Consider the following 15081-nt stretch of genomic DNA (forward strand, 5'->3'; position numbering starts at 1 on the left):
AGATTTCCCTTGGATTTAGAACTTCTCCACTATTACTTTGTTATCACCCCAGGAATATCTTGTATTCTACATGCATGGTAATTTATAATGTTGCATTATAATTATTTTTCTATATGTCCATCTCCCTTAATAGACTGTGGGCTTACTGAAGTCAGAGTCTGTGTCTTGTTATTGTTTTATATTCCTCATAGCCTAGCAAATGTTTGGCATTTAGTGGGAACTCAATAAATTTTGATCATGAATGAAAAGTATGTGGTGCTACTTAAAATAAATACACTGAGTGGCCAGATTATTATGACTGGCCAGATTATTATGACCACCCCATCAGTACAATGAAGTGAATTAGTTATGCAAATAATAATAATAATAAAATCTTGAGAGTATTTGCTTAGGAAGTTTTCAATATTCAGTATTTTTGGAAGTGTCAATGAAGTACTGATGGGGTGGTCATAATAATCTGGCCGGTCAAAATAATCTGGCCACTCAGTGTATAAAACACTGTTTTCTGGATTGTGCCCTATCAGAAAGAATACTGGTGTTCTTAAAGAAATAGTGGGCTTGTTGATGCCAGGACAATGTTTGCTTTTAAATACCATTATTCTTGATGTGTATTTTTAGACAGTTTTCCATGCAAAAGCAGAGAGAAATTTGGACGCATCAATAATAGTTATTTACTTTCAAGACATTAAATGCTAAAGACTAATTTATATAATTTTAATGAATAAATCTAGTGTAAATATAAACATTAAAATTGAAATGAAATAGTAATTGTTTGTATTTCATCTAGTATTTTAAATATATTGAATATCCCACAATTGTGAATCAGAAGCATTTTGGAGAGTGCCATTGTCAACATCATGTTACTTCAATTACTTCATGTTGTTTGAATGCATATACTTGTTGCAACACGTTATTATTAAATGAACTATTTTCGTAAACAACCCCCCTAAAATAAAAATAAAAAAATATAATCTAACTTTATGTTGTCTATGTGAGACATAATTTAGATTAAAAGATAGGAATAGGTTGATAATAAAAGGGTTGGAAAAGATATATCAATCAAACTCTAACCAATTGAGAGCTGGACCAGTTTTATTAATATCACACAAAATGGCCCTAGCCGGTTTGGCTCAGTGGATAGAGCGTGGGCCTGTAGACTGAAGAGTCCCAGGTTTGATTCTGGTCAAGGGCACATGCCTGGGTTTCGGGCTTGATCCCCAGTAGGGGACGTGCAGGAGGCAGCTGATCAATGATTCTCTCATCATTGATGTTTCTATCTCTCTCTTCCTCTCCCTTTCTCTCTGAAATCAATAAAAAATAATCAATAATTTAAAAAATATCACACAAAATAGACTTTGAGACAAAACTGCTTTGAGACAAAGAATGACATTTTTATTTTATTTTATTTTTTTTTAAATATATTTTTATTGATTTTTTACAGAGAGGAAGGGAGAGAGATAGAGAGTCAGAAACATCGATGAGAGAGAAACATCGATCAGCTGCCTCCCGCACATCTCCCACTGGGGATGTGCCCGCAACCCAGGCACATGCCCTTGACCGGAATTGAACCTGGGACCCTTCAGTCCGCAGGCCGACGCTCTATCCACTGAGCCAAACCGGCTTCGGCAAGAATGACATTTTATAAAGATAAAAATGTCAGTCTACCAGAAAAAATAATAATTGTAAACATATGTGCACCTGACAATAGAGCTCCAAAATACATGAAGCAAAAAATTACAGAATTGGAGGAAAAAACAGATAATTCAACAATAATAGTTGGAGATCCAGTGCCCTACTTTTAATAATGAATAGAACTACTAGCCAGAATATCAACAAGGAAATAAAAGATTTGAACACTACCTATAGCATCTCATACAATAAATAAATGAGTTGTAGGTTCAATCCACGGCCCCGTGAGGTAGGCAACTAATTGATCTCTCTCTCTTTCTTTCTCCCCCTTCCTCCCTTCCACTCTCTCTAAAAATCAATGGGAAAAAATATTCTTGGGTGAGGATTAACAAGAAAAACAAAAAAGATGTACAAATGTTCCAAAAGCATCTGAAAGATGCTCAACATCACTTATCAATAGAGAAATGAAAAAAGAACCCACAACGAGATATCATCTCACACCCAATAGAATGGCCACAATGTAAAAAAAAAAAAAAAGAAAGAAAATAACAAGTGTTGGAGAAATAAGAATCCTAGTGCACTGCTGGTGGGATTGAAAAATGGTGTAACTTCTATGAAAACCAGTATTGAGTTCCTTAAAAAATCTATTAAACATTATCATAAGATCCAGCAATACCACTTTTGGGTATATCTTCAAAAGAATTGATATCTCAAATATCAGTATCTCAAATAGGTATGTTCACACTCATATTCACAGCAGCATTATTCACAATAGCCAAGAGATGGAAACACCCAAATGCCCACTAATGGATGAATGTGGTATATACATAAAAGGGAATATTATTCAGCCTTAAACAGGAAGAAAAAGTCCTGTTACATGCTTCAGCAGGATGAACTTGAGAAATTATGCTAAATGAAATAAGCCAGTCACAAAGAAACAATACTGTATCATTATACTTATATGAGGTACTTAAAATAGACACATTCATAGAAATAGAAAGGAGACTGATGGGTCCAGGACTGGGGAGAGGGAAAAATGTGGAGTTGTAGTTTAATGGGTATAGTTTCAGTTTTGCAAGAAGAAAATGTTTTGGAGATCTGTTGTATAACAATGTGAATATACTTAACACTACTGAATTGTATATTTAAAATGGTAAAGATGGTAAATTTTATGTGTTTCTTTTTTTTTTTAATTGATTTCAGAGAGGGAGGGAGAGGGAGATAGAAACATCAGTAATGAGAGAGAATCATTGATCGGCTGCCTCCTGCCCACCACACACTGAGGATCGAGCCTGCAACCCAGGCATGTGCCCTGACTGGGAATCGAACTGTAACCTCCTGGTTCATTGATTGATGCTAAACCACTGAGCCACGCCAGCCGGGCTGTTATATCTTTCTTTTCCACAGTTTTAAAAATGACACAGGGAGGTAATTTTGAGGTGACCTAGACAATCTAATCATTAAGTTAATATGAAAAAAATAATCAAGGAGAGTTGAAAAAATTGTAAACTATAAGAGTAATGGTGAAGGAGTGCTAGATCTACCAGTTACTAAAACATGTTATAAATCTTCAGAAAGCAGCATCATGTTTCCACATAAATAAATAGATGAATAGTGAAATAGAATGGGAAGTCCAGGAATACACATAATTACATTTAGAATATAGCATGGATGATATTTATAACTGGTGGGGAAAGATGAATTATTCAATCCACCTCTATTTTTTTTTCTGGTAGCTGCCACTTGCCCCAAGAGAAATTATTGAATAATCCATTCACTAAAAATCTCTAACGACAAAAAGAAGCTCCTATATAGAGCCAGAGAAGAGAGTTTACTCACAAAAAAATGACAACTACGTCATACTTTTCAACAGCAACAACGGAAATATTTTCAAAGCTCTAAGTAAGAAAATAACTATCAATCTAGAATTGTGTTCCCAGGAAAACGATTTTTCAAGAAAGAATGATATCAAGACATTTATAGTAAAACAAAAGTGAGAATGGTTTACCATCAGCAGACCTTTACTAAAGGAGGGATTTCTAACAGATGTACTTCCAAAAATGACCCCACAAAATGTTGTTTGAGATACAAGAAGAAAAAGATGAGCAAAAATTTGGTAAGTATAAAAAAATCCTATATAATAAAAGCATAGTATGCAAATTGTCCCCTCGACTGGGAGTTGCCCAGGAGTTTGACCAGGGGGTGGAGGCAGGCAGCTGGGGGAAGGGAAGGAGGCCCTGGCCAGCAGCTGGCAGCTGCTAGGGACCCTACCAGTGCATAAATTTCGTGCACTGGGCTTCTAGTATTTATATATAATAAGCCTATCTAATAAAAGAGTAATATGCAAATTGACCATCACCCCAACACACAAGATGGCTACCCCCATGTGGTCAAAGATGGCCACCACAAGATGGCCGGCAGGGGAGGGCAGTTAGGGGCGACCAGATCTGCAGGGGAGGACAGATAGGGGCGACCAGGCCTGCAAGGGAGGGCAGTTGGGGGCTACCAGGCCGGCAAGGGAGGGCAGTTAGTGGTGACCGGCCAAGCAGGGGAGGGCAGTTAGGGGCAATTGGCTGGCAGGGGAGCAGTTAGGCGTCGAGCAGGCTGGCAGGAGAGTGGTTAGGGGGTGATCAGGCTGGCAGGCAGAAGCGGTTAGGGGCAATCAGGCAGGCAGGAGAGCGGTTGGGAGCCAGCAGTCCTGGATTGTGAGAGGGATGTCCGACTGCTGATCCCATAGGGATCAGGCCTAAACCAGCAGTCAGACATCTCCAGAGGGGTCCCAGATTGGAGAGGGTGCAGGCTGGGCTGAGGGACACTCCACCCCAGTGCATGAATTTCGTGCACCAGGCCTCTAGTCTATATAATAAAAGCCTAAGCGACCTTTACAGTAGAACAACCAGAACAACTGGCCGCTATGATGTGCACTGACCACCAGGGGGCAGACGCTCAATGCAGGAGCTGCCCCCTGGTGGTCAGTGTGCTCCCACAGGGGTGTGCCGCTCAGCTCACAGCTGGCAAGTGCAGCGGCAGTGGCAGGAGCAACGAGTCAAGCTGTAAGGAGCAGCAAGCAGGAGGACAGTAAGGAGCGAGGGGTCCCAGACCTCACCCTCCCACCCCAGTGCATGAATATCGTGTACCGGACCTCTAGTAATAATAATAATAACGTGTAAAATTTTAAAATAATCAAAATTCATGGGGTAATCGAATGTCCTAAGATTGATGGTGTGCTGGCAAGTGTTTAACAACCATTTCTAGAGAGGGGAAAACCCTGATTTATAGTGTTTGTTGATTTCCATGGTTATATGTTCCCCCAGGGCTGATTTCAAGCTATCAATGTGAAGTCTCTGAATATGGAGCTGAGCAGAATTACTAATAATTAGCTCTTGTGAGTCAGTATGAGCCAGCTCCAGCACACCACTGTCAAAGACTCTAATATTAGTCAGGAAAGAAATTATGACTTTATTAAGAATATATAGTAAATTTTAAGAATAATGACTAAAAGAATAGAAATGAAATGAATAAATTTCCAAACCAGTAAAGGGGAAATAAAATAAGAAATACAGTCCTAGCTGGTTTGGCTCAGTGGATAGAGCGTTGGACTGTGGAGTAAAGGGTCCCAGGTTCAATTCCGGTCAAGGGCACATTTCTGGGTTGCAGGCTTGACCGTCAGTAGGGGGCATGCAGGAGGCAGCTGATCAATGATTCTCTCTCATCGTTGGTGTTTCTTTCTCTCTCTTCCTCTCCCTTCCTTTGTGAAATCAATAAAAACATATTTAAAAAAAGAAACATACACCACATCAAACAAAGTAGTTAAACCATTTTAAATAGTAAGAAAGGAAAAAAAATAGAAGTGGAACAAATAGTACAAAGATCATAGGGAATATTATTCAGAAAAGATAATAGAAAAATAGTTGAAATAAATCATAATCTCAATAAAGTAAATGGACTAAACTTGCCAGGTGAAAAACAAACTAAATTTTTTAAAAATTCAGCAATATGCAGTTAAAAGAGAAATATCTGAAACATAGGGACACGTAATGGTTGAAAATCGTAGGATGTAAAAAGGAATATGAAGCAAATATAACCAAAAGTAAGTTGATAGAGCCTATAAATATTATCTATAAAATAGACACTAAAGCAAAAATATTATTAGAAATAAAGGATCAATAAATGCTGATAAGCCCTGGCCAGTGTGGCTCAGTCATTAAGAGTGTCAGCCCAGCCCTAACCGGTTTGGCTCAGTGGATAGAGCATCGGCCTGTGGGCTCAAGGGTCCCGGGTTCGATTTTAGTCAAGGGCATGTACCTTGGTTGCGGGCACATCCCCAGTAGGGGGTGTGCAGGAGGCAGCTGATCGATGTTTCTCTCCCATCAATGTTTCTAACTCTCTATCCCTCTCCCTTCCTCTCTGTAAAATATCAATAAAATATATTTTTTTTAAAAAGAGTGTCAGCCTGCGCACTCGAGGGTAGCTGGTTTGATTCCAGGTCAAGGGCACATACCAGTGTTGCAGGTCCAATCCCCACCCCCTGTCAGGGTGCCCGTGGGAGGTAATCAATCAAAATGTCTCTGTCACATCGGTGTTTCTCTCTCTCTCTCTCCCTCTCTCTCTCTATCCCCCTCCTCCCTCCCTTTCACTCTCTCTAAACTCAATGGAAAAAAATATCCTCACTCCTCAGATGATTTAAAAAATGCTGATAAAAGGATTAACTCAAAGGAAGCTACAAGATTCTGATCAAGGGCTCGTAACTCGGTTGTAGGCTCCTCCCAGGCTGGGCCCTGGTTGGCTCATGCAGGAGGCGGCCAATCAATGTGTTTCTCTCACATCGATATTTCTGTCTTTCCCTCTCTCTTCCACTCTCTCTAAAAAGAAAAAAAAAATCAATGGAAAAATATCCTCAGGTGAGGAATAAAAAACAATAATCTCTCTCTATATAAAAGCCTGATATGCAAATTGTCCCCTTGGGAGTTTGACCAGGAGACCGGGAGTTCGATCGCTCACTATGACATGCACTGACCATCAGGAGGGTGGCGTGGAACGAAGGAAGGCCCCAGCTGGCAGCTGGCAGCCAGAAAGCCCTGATCAGCCCTGATCACCTGCCAGGCCTAGGGACCCTACCCGGGCACAGATTTCATGCACCAGGCCTCTAATAATAAAATAAAATAAAAAACATATTTAAAAAAACACAAAGGAAATGGTAACTACATAGACAAATATATAATTTTTTTCATATTATTTAATTTTCTTTAAAAATACTTGGCTGTTTAAATAAAAATAATAACAATGTATTATGGACTTTAGAACATATGTAAAAAAAATCCATGATACAATAGCATACTATACATGAAATGGTATAATAAAATAGATTGCAGTAACTTAAAGATGTGCACTACAAGTCCTAAAGTAATTACTAAAGTAACAAAATAAAGTTTTGCTAATAAGACATCAAAAAAGGCAAGATTCTAGGAGAATCGTCCAAATTTTGGAAACTAAATACACATAGGTATTTAAAAAAAAACACTCAAAAGGGAAATGAGGGAGTATTTTTAACTGAATAAAAATGAAAACATATCATAATTTGTGTATACCCTTACAGCAGTACTTAGGGAGAAATGTATAGCACTAAAAGCCTGTTTTAGACAACAAGAGAGTCCTCAGCTTCCACTCTAAGAAACCAGGAAAAGGAGAAGAAATTAAGCCCAAAGTAAGCAGAAGATAGGAACTAATAAATATAAACAGAAAACAGAAAATCAATAGAGAAAACCAATGAAATAAAAAGCTGGTTCTTGTAGAAGATCAATAAAATGGATAAACCTGTAGCTATATTGCTCAGGAATAAAAGAGAAGATACAATTTGCCAATATCAGAAATGAGAGTAGTGACATTGCTACAGATTCTAGATATATTAAATGGATAGGGAATATTATTAACAATTTTATGCCAACAAATTCAGCAACTTGTAAGAAATGGACAAATTCCTTGTAAGATACAAATTCACAAAGCCCATTTTAGAAGAGCTTATGGAAGAAGTAATACCAACTCTACCCAAACTCTTTAAAAAAACTGAAGAGGAAGAAATACCTCCCAACTCATTCTATAAGGCCAGCATATCATATTTGATACCAAAACCAGACAAAGAAATTGCAAGAAAACGAGAGAAAAATATCCATTATGAACATCGATGCAAAAATTCTATGTAAAATGTTATTAAATCAAATCCAACAGTATATTAAAAGGTTAATATGCCATGACCAAGTGAAGTTTATATGGGAAAAACAGGGTTGGTTTTAACATTGGAAAACCAATTGATGTAATTCATAATAAACTAAAAAAAAGGTCATCTCAAAAGATGCAGAAAAAGCACGTGACAAATCTAACATGCATTCCTGATAAAAACTCTGAGTAACTAAATCGAGTAGGGAATTTCCTCAACCTGATAAAAGGCATCTATGAAAAACACACAGCAACATACATGCAAACATACATACATGCATGCATACGCACATACATACATAATGGTGACACACTGAGTATTTCCGCCTAAGATCAGGAACAAGACAGATGTTCATTCTCAGTGCTATTATTCAACATTGTACTGGAAGGCCTGGCTAGTGCAACCCAGCAAGAAAAATGAATAAAAGACATCGAATTCCAGTGCCAGGTTTATATCCTAAACAAACTCTTATACCTACTCACATTAGGAGAGACAAACAAGTCTGTGCATAGCAGCTTTGCCTATCATAGCAAAAATGAGATACAATGAACTACAGCTAAATAGAGCAACAGAAAAATGTAGAAATATAATGCTGAATTTAAAAACATTTTAGAAGACTACTATATATAAAATAACATAATTTTTATAAAGTTAAACATAGCACAACTAAACAACATGCTTAATATTATATAACTTGTGATCATTTATTATTTTAAAGAGCAAGGTCATGATAAACACAAACCTCAATTTATTTATTACCTTTAGGAGGGGGCAGGAAGAGGTATGAGACGGGGAAGGAAGATGGTGGTGGCATCAATGCTATTTTTAATGCTCTAAGTTTAAGTTTGTCGGTAGGTTCACAAATGTACATTGGCTATCATGCTTCCTAATTTTTATTTTGTTATATTTTCTTTACTCTGTATTATCTAGGTATAACTTACAATTTTTTTCAAATGGATCAAGTATCTAATGTAAATAATGAAACCATAAAAGTACTGAGAGAAACTACAGGATAAATTTTTAAAAATGAAGTTGGCATGATAAAGATCTTTCTAAATATGATGAAGATTCAAAGTACTTAAAAGATTGAGGGACTGGGTAAATTTCACCATACAAAAGTTAAAGGACAACAACCAACTGGAAAAACATTGGTGCAACTCATGACAAAGGGCTAATTTCCTTAACATATATTCCTACAAATCAGTAACAAAAGCCAATCCGTTACAGAAAAATAAACAAAGGATATGCACTAACCGTTCACAGAAAAAGAAATACAAATAGACTTTAAGTACATGAAAGTGTGCTCAACCTCAGAGTAAGAGCAATGGAATTCACTGCGATATCACAGTTGACTTGTATGATGAAGAAAGGTGGGAAAAAATTATGGCAATCACTGCTTGTTGCAGTCATTTCTCAACCCTGAGATCACCTGCCTTTATCCCTTGAAGATTTTATCCCTGGATCACTATATATGCTCTTGAACATTGGTCCTGTCCTAATTCTTGGTTATTTCAGTATCAATATAGATATATAATTCCTCCAACACATTCTCTTCTCTACTCCTTGAGCATCTCTCCTGCAACAGCCTAGTCTCCAGCCTTCCCAGGTCACACAATACCAATAAAGGCAATCCCCCAATAATCCTACCCACAGGCAGCCCACTCTCTAACCTCCCCCTAGGACCTCAACTCCAATAGTTCTCTGGCTCCATCAGAACCCATGTTCCATTTATCCTGCCTTCTCTTCACTCTCCCACAGTCCTCTCCTTAACCAGCCTAAATTTCTTGTTCCATATTTGTAAACACCCCTTGCGTACACTTTCACTCTCTTGCCCTCTCATGTTTCATTGTGCCTGCATTTGTGCAGCTCCGCATGGCTGGAGAAAGGTCTCACTTTAGATTTATGACCACAAACCTCAGATGGGTCCTTAGTGCTTCTTGACAATCACACAACATTTCCATGGCCCATTCACTCCCCTGGACATAACTATTTTATGCCTTAATGTCTCCCTTTCCATCCTCATCCTCAACTGTTGACCTTGCTTCTTATTTTTCTGAGAAAACATAGCCATCAGAAGAGAATGCCTGCAAGCTCCCGCATTGTATATACCCGTTTACCCACTTCTGAGCCTCGGTTTTCCATCTTCACTGCTGTTTCCATGGATAACTCTGTGCTTTCAGCTAAAACCAGTCCTGTGCACAGAGCCCCATGCCCTTTGCCAACTAAAGGGCATGGCTTTAGCAATTCTCTCTTCTGTCTCTTGCATCATCATTTCCCCCTTTCCTACTGAGTTTTTCTCATCAGCATATGAACAAGCCATATATTTCTTCTTGGCCTTACATTGTGCTCCAGCCAGCACAACGTTCCTTTGATCCCTTTACAGTAAAACTCAAAAGAATTCCTCTAGTCATTGTCTCTAATCTCTCTTCTCCCATTCATTTTTTTAAAAAAGTAATTCTTTTATTTTTTATTTTTATTGCTTTCAGAGAGGAAGAAAGAGGGAGAGAGAGATAGAAACATCAATGATGAGATAGAACCATTGATCGGCTGCTTCCTGTACGCCCCCTACTGGGGATAGAGCCCACAACCTGGGCATGTGCTCTTGACCGGAATTGAACCTGGGACCCTTCAGACTGCAGGCCAATGCTCTATCCACTGAGCCAAACCGGCTAGGGCCTCCCATTCTTTCTTAAACCTACTCTGTCAGACTTTTGCTTCTCCACTCCACGGAAATCGCTGTTATTGATGTCACCAAAGTTCCCCACGTTGCTAAGTCCAGTGGTGAATCCTTAGTCATTTTATCTTATCCACAGCAGCGTGTGATGAGTTGACCACTGTGTCCTTTCTGGAATATTTCCTTATCTAGGGTTCTGCACTCCCCTGACTTCCCTCTGACTACACTGGCTGCTCCTTCTCATTCTTCTTTGCTACTTCCACATCTCTATGACCTACAAACACTGTACCCAGGATTAAGTTCTTGAACCTGTTGTATTTTCTGTTAACACTCATTCCCTCGATGATTTCATTCATTCAAATTTCTTTCTTTTTTTAAAAAATATTTTTTATTGATTTTTTACAGAGAGGAAGGGAGAGGAACAGAGAGTTAGAAACATCGATGAGAAAGAAACATCGATCAGCTGCCTCCTGCACACCCCCACTGGGGATGTGCCCGCAACCAAGGTACATGCCCTTGACTGGAATCGAACCCGGGTCCCCCCAGTCTGCAGGCCGATGCTCTATCCACTGAGACAAACCAGTCAGGGCCATTGAAATTTCTATCTCAAGGGATCTTTCAGAATAAAAGCCAAAGTCCTTACAAGGGCCTATACGCATGGCCCACATGCAGCCTACAAGGCCTTGCATGGTCTTGCCTTCCTCCTGCCCCACCATTAACTCTCTGACATCACCTCCTCCAGTCACCTGGGCCATCTTGCTGTTCCTTAAACACACCAGGTACACTCCTGCCAGGAACATTCTTCCCCCCCTAACCCCCGCAAGATTCATACATGGCTCATTCCCTTACTTCCTTTAGGTCTTGGCTCAAATGTCATCTTTTTAGGGAAGCCTTCCGTCCATAATCTAAAACTTCAACTCTCCCTTCCTGGGCACTCTCTGACCTCTCCTGGTGGCTCTTTTTCTCCTTAGCTGTTATTGCCACTTCACATGCTATACGTTTTATCCACTCAGCTCATGTCTATCTCACCTATTAGATCGTAAGCCCATGAACACAAATCTTTTTGTCTATTTTCATCACTGCTTAATCCACAGCCTATAGAAGACACTCTGGCACAGAGTAGATGTTAAAAAATTATGTGTTGCCCAGTCGGTGTGGCTCAGTGGTTGAGCATCAACCTATGAACCAGGAAGTCAGGGTTCGATTCCCAGTCAGGGCACATGCCTGGGTTGCAGGCTCGATCCCCAGTAGGGGGCGTGCAGGAGGCAGCCGATCAATGATTCTCTCTCATCATTGATGTATCTATCTCTCTCTTCCTCTCCCTTCCTCTCTGAAATCAATAAACATATATTTTAAAAAATTATTTGTTGAATGAATAAACAACATACATAATTGGCAAGAGTGTGGAGATCAGGCATTCTCAAAATTGTTGGTATGAATGCCAATCGGTATAATCTCTACAGAGGGTAAACAGGCAACAACTATCAAAATTACAAACACACCTATCTTTTGACCTAGCAATTCTACTTCTTGTAATCTACACTAATAAAAGACAAACATGCAAATTGACTGTACCTTCACTACGCCTTAAGCCATGCCCACCAGCCAATCAGAGCGACTTTATGCAAATTAACCCAACCAAGATGGCGGCCAGCAGCCACGGAGCTGGAGCAAGCAGGAGGCTTGGTTGCCCCAATGATGGAGGAAGCCAAGCTTCCCGCTTGCCGTGGCCTGGCTCTGAGCTCCACTCAAAGCAACAAAGTTTCAATTATAGAAGATAAATAAACCCCAGATACCTGCTTTCAGCCGGCCGTGTCCATGGAGCTGGACCTTGTCTCATTTTTGTGCACTGCTGTCAATAAATACCTAGAAGTGATTGGCACATATTGGGCAATCAAGTACTTGTTTGAATGAATGGACTTCAAGAACAGCACAAAGGCAATATCCTAGTATGTTTTATTACAGTTCTGATTAAACATTTCACTATTATTTATTATAAATAGATATTTGCTCTAATAAACATTCTTGGCAGTGGACTTACGGCCAAAAACTTTTTTCTAAAGCAATCAGTACAACGATTCTAAAACCAGTGACTGATGTACATCAACGAAATGACTGTGGGGGAGTCCGTAATTTAGTTTGGCAAAATAATTTTGAGCCCTAAATGTTTGTTTGACATAAAAGTCACACATGCCTATGTTGTAAGCATACAGAACTGGACCAATAACAGTTAAGTCAAGATAATAAAAAAATTATTCCTCTTTTTCTTTCTCTTTCAGAGTGCAAAGCTGACTGTGATACTTGTTTCAACAAAAATTTCTGCACAAAGTGTAAAAGTGGGTTTTACTTACACCTTGGGAAGTGCCTTGGCAATTGCCCAGAAGGGTTGGAAGCCAACAACCACACCATGGAGTGCGTCAGTATTGGTGAGGAGGAACTCTATGATTTTGAAAGATGAGAAACATCTTAGATGATAATTCAGTCTCCATGGACATGCTTCTCGTCGTCCTATTTCACAAGAACCTGAGGGACTGTCTCTATAAGGCTCTCTCCATCTTTCCATCTTAATGGTGTTTCCATAGCTTTTCCCAGCTGTATTATAGTACAATTTAACATCCTGTGGGAGTTCCATTATATCTTAGGGACTGTTAATAACTGTTTCAACTATTCTTATCATTACTTTGTATCATTCTTTAATGAAGTTTTACTTATAGTGAGATATATATATATATAGTGGCCAGATTATTATGACCAGCCAGATTATTGTGACCACCCCATCCGTACAATGAAGTGAATTAGTTATGTAAATAATCCTACCTAATAATAGACAAACATGTAAATTGACCGTACCTTTGCCACGCTAACCAGCCAATCAGGAGAGTATGCAAATTAACCTAACAAAGATGGCGGTTAATTTGCATACGTAGGCTCCAAGCGGTGGAGCGAAGCCTGACGGCCCCGGGGCCGTGAGGCTTCGCTGCGCCACCGGTCGGAACCCGGCCAGAGTGAAGGCCTGGGTGCCGGGTGACGGAGGAAAACCAGTGCCAGCAGCCAGGGGAAAGGAAGGCCTATTGCACGAATCTCTTCGTGCAACAGGCCTCTAGTATCTTTCATAAAATTCATACATGTGCAAAATGACACAAAGTAATTCACTGCAGCATATTTTATCCCTGAAAAAGAAAGAAAACAGCCAAAATAGAGACCATTTAAAGAAATTTCAGTTTATCCATACAATAGAATATTTCACAGTAGCACAAAAAGAATGAAGAAACTTCTCGTGTGCTGATATAAGCTTCCAGGTAGATACACTGCCATGTGCCCACTTTTTAGGAAGGTGCTGAAAGTACATTTAATTTGCCACCTTTTTATAAAAATAAAGGGAAAGGTGCAAAATAACGTATATCTGTATTTTCTTGTGCATGCAGACTATTTCGGGAAGGATACACAAGAAACTGCTAACAGTGATTGCTTATTTGGAAGGCGATGGATGGATCAGAGGCAGAGGTAGGAGACTTTGCTGTAAATCCTTTTCAATTTGAAAATCTGTACCTTGTGAATGTTTTATCTATTAAAAGAACAAGGCAGGGTTTATCTTCCAATATGGAATGACTTTTTTAAAAAACAACAACATTTTTATTGAGTTCAGACAGGAATGGAGAGGGAGAGAAAGACAGAAACATCAATGATGAGAGAATTATTGGTTGGCTGTCTCCTGCACACCCCCTACTGGGGATCAAGCCTTCAACCCAGGCATGTGCCCTGACTGGGAATCGAACCCAGGACCCTTCAGTCCCCAGGTTAGGGCTAGAATGACTTTTAAGATATAAAAGGTGAGGCAAAAGTAGCTTCATATGGAAAATAATATAATAATTAGTAAATAACACAAGAATAAACTGTATCTCACGTACTCACAACTGTAAACCTAATTTTGCCCCACCCTGTATATATATGTTACAGTTCTTTTTTAAAAGGTAAAATACAAGAGTGTGTGTAGCATGGTATACATAGCAGTGGGAGCAGACTTACTTTTCATTATTTACTCTTTTGTAATACCTTTTGAATTTTTTACCTTATATATTATTTCCTATTCAAAAAAATAATTTTTAAAAATCATGGTTGGAGAATAAATTTAAAAAATTTTTTAAATATATTTTTATTGATTTCAGAGAGGAAGGAAGGGGGAGAAAGAGATAGAAACATCCATGATGAGAGAGAATCATGGGTCGGCTGCCTCCTGCAAGTCCCTCACTGGGAATTGAGCCGACAACCTGGGCATGTGCCCTTCACCAGAATCGAACTTGGGACCTTTCAGTTCGCAGATCAACGCTCTATCTACTGAGCCAAACCGGCTAGGGCAAGAATAAATGTTTATATGCATCACCTTGGCAATCCTTGAAACCTGTCAAGTATTTCTCCGGTTTTCAAACGAAGGAAAGGGATATTCAGAGAAGTCAAGTCAAACAGTGCAGAGGTGGCACCTGGACTGGAACCCAGCTTTCCCTGCCCTGCCCACTCCAGTCCCTTCATTCCCCCAGCCTCTCTCTGCTGCAAGTTCACATCCTAC

The 15081-nt window shown here is 39.3% G+C and overlaps 1 protein-coding gene across 1 annotated transcript in view; it reads right to left on the reverse strand.

Moving 5' to 3' along the window:
• Positions 1-15081, reverse strand: part of EBF4 (early B-cell factor 4) — a gene marked incomplete at its 5' end in the record, with an annotated part of 54022 nt that overhangs the window by 24687 nt on the left and 14254 nt on the right. The gene's annotated exons all lie outside the window — the stretch shown is intronic.

The sequence above is a fragment of the Myotis brandtii genome, unplaced genomic scaffold, assembly GCF_000412655.1.
Source record: "Myotis brandtii unplaced genomic scaffold, ASM41265v1 scaffold45, whole genome shotgun sequence".
Taxonomy (NCBI): domain Eukaryota; kingdom Metazoa; phylum Chordata; class Mammalia; order Chiroptera; family Vespertilionidae; genus Myotis; species Myotis brandtii.